The following is a 2,785-nucleotide window of genomic DNA, read 5'->3' on the forward strand; positions in this document are numbered from 1 at the left end:
AAAACCAGACCTATCTGAAAGTGGAATGGGCTATTTATGGTGGTGGTGAATTCTCTTTCTTTGGAGGTCTTGAAAGCAAATAATCTCTTTTGGGTTATGTTGTTGTGGGAAATTTTTGGCCAAAATGACCTCAGAACTCCATTCTAATACTGTAGTTCTGTGATTCTGTGATCTATCAGTGAGGGCACGAATATCTCTAGAACTGGGAAACAGGATGTTAGTCATGCTGCTCCCATTTTTCTAATAAAATGCAGCTGTATTATTATAGGTGGTACATATATGTGCTAACTGATAGGAAAGGAGAGTATTTCTCTTCTCATAAATATTCTAAAAGGATATTTTTAAGGGAGAAATACTCTGCAAAGTGGATTGGAAGCTATTATCAAAATTAGGAAGACCTAAACTTAAGTTCAGGTAGCTAAGAGGCTCAATAGAGTATTAGACCTGGAGTGAAGTAGATCCAAGTTAAAATCTGACCTCAGATCCTTACTAGCAATGTGGCCCTATAGAAATCATATAACCTCTATCTTGGTTTCCTTATCTGCAAAATGCAATAATAATAGCCCTACCTTCCAGAGTTTAAGGATAAGAGGAGACAATATGTGTAAAATGCCTAGCAAATCTTAAAAAGCTAACTTTTATTATGAAATACCTGATCTAAATTGGTTGTGTGACCTTGAGCATCACTTAACTTCTCAACGCTACAGGTAACTTTCTAAGATTATAAATTCCAGTGTAGGTAGTGATCTGAATTAGTAGAGAGAGGAACCAATACCAATCAAATCACAGATACAGTAAAAAATTTTTAATAACCACCAGGAAGCTGCACATTTTTAACTAAGAATAACTTTTATTATTAAAGGTCCTTACTTTTTAAAATTTATAGACTCATAAAAATCTCTTCAATTTATAGAAGTCTATGTGAAGATGAGAGCCCATGTGTAGTGAGGACTATCTTCCTTCTTGGACAATAGGGGATGTCAATTTGTGGCTCTAGGAAGGCAGAAAAGACATCTCTAAACCTCTTCTTCCCTTACTCTTCTCCAAGGGATATTGTAATTGCTCCCAGGAGGATGGGGGCAGGCAGTTGGATCCAGAGGTCACTCTTTCCTCCTCAGAGAGAAGGAGAAGCAGGCTAGAATGATTTCTAGATGCTCTCTTAAACACTGCCCTCAAAATGATAGTACTTGGCAACTGGAGTACAGTTAGGGAAGAAGAAAATGAAAGAACAACCAGTTTTTAAGTCTGGAAGGATGGTAGGATGGTGATGCCCCAAGAAGAACAAGTAATTTGTAAGGAGATAACAGATTGTGTGTGTGTATTTTGGAGGAGATGATGGGTCCACTGGGAAAATAGAGAACATATCCTTCCTCAAATTAGGGAATGTTTTATGAAGGTGTATAAATGTTTCCATTATGTCATAAAGGTGCTAGAGACCTTTAAACATAGCCATTACTACCATAACGCTGGCATGATAGCATTACTTAGAGGCCCCAGGAAGCATGCAGCTTAATATTCTTATTTATTGAGAGGTCATTATTCTCATCTCTTCATCTTAGCAGGGTAAAAAGCAAAGAAAATCAATCTTTTGAATTGTTCTAAAGTAGGATAGTATAGTTTAATAATTTGGAAGCTACCTATTTTAGGAATTTTTTTTTGGAGCCAGTAGATAACATGCTTTTAGGAAATACACATATTAGAGGCTCTCACTTTAAAAAAAAAATCAATTAACTTGCTAACTTTCATTAAGAGCCTTTCATGTGTCAGGTTCTGGAAGTAACAGACTTAGTGAATGAAAAGATCACTACTCTTTAGGAGCTTATACTCTAATAAGGGAGACCACAAGCATGTGTAGAATTATATAATTAATAAACATGAGACAAAAATAAAATATTTGGATTCAAAGTAGTTTGGGATGGAGAATCCTCACAATTGTGTGTGTGTGTGTGTGTGTGTGTGTGTGTGTGTGACAGAACAGGACAGGCTTCATATGGTCTTGAAGTATGTCTTGAAGGAAGACAGAGATTCTATGAGAGAGGTGACCAGAGAGTACATTCCAATAATGTGAAACAGCCAGCACAAAAACATGGAAATGGGAGAGTGTGAAGAACAGAGAGAAGACCAGTATGGTTGAAGTTTTAAAAACACTCACGAATTTTTCTCTAGTGTAAGCAATATATTTCTTGTTTTGCAATGTGATAAATGGAGAAATATTTATTATATGATAATACTTGTACAACCTATATCATATTACATGCCTTCTTGGGGAGGGGAGAGAAGTGAGAGACGGAGAAAAAAGAGTAAGACAGATTTTTGGACATATCTAATGTGAAAATTTATTTCTTTTATATAAGCATATTTATTATAATTTCTTATATATTCATAACAAATCATATGCATTATATTATTATGTTACATATTATATTATGTTATATATGTGTACATATATATGTATATATATATGTATATATATATATATATATATATATCCAAAAAACAAACACTCTTCCAAATTCCATGAATCTTTGGAGGCTTGTGGCTCTAGAAAAGGGGGAGGAATGTCAAGTGAGGTCAGAAAGATAAATTGGAGATATACAGATTGTGAAGGGTTTCCAAAGCCAAATAGAAGACTTTATTTTTTATCCCAGAGGCATTAAGGACTCCCTGGAATTGATTGATAGGGAGTGATGTGGTCAGGAAAATCACTTTGGCAGTAGTGTGTAGGATGGACTGGAATGTGAAGAAATTTGAGTCAAGGAGAGCAATTAAGAGGTGTCACCATAAT

Source organism: Monodelphis domestica, chromosome 1, assembly GCF_027887165.1.
Source record: "Monodelphis domestica isolate mMonDom1 chromosome 1, mMonDom1.pri, whole genome shotgun sequence".
NCBI classification, from domain to species: Eukaryota; Metazoa; Chordata; class Mammalia; order Didelphimorphia; family Didelphidae; genus Monodelphis; species Monodelphis domestica.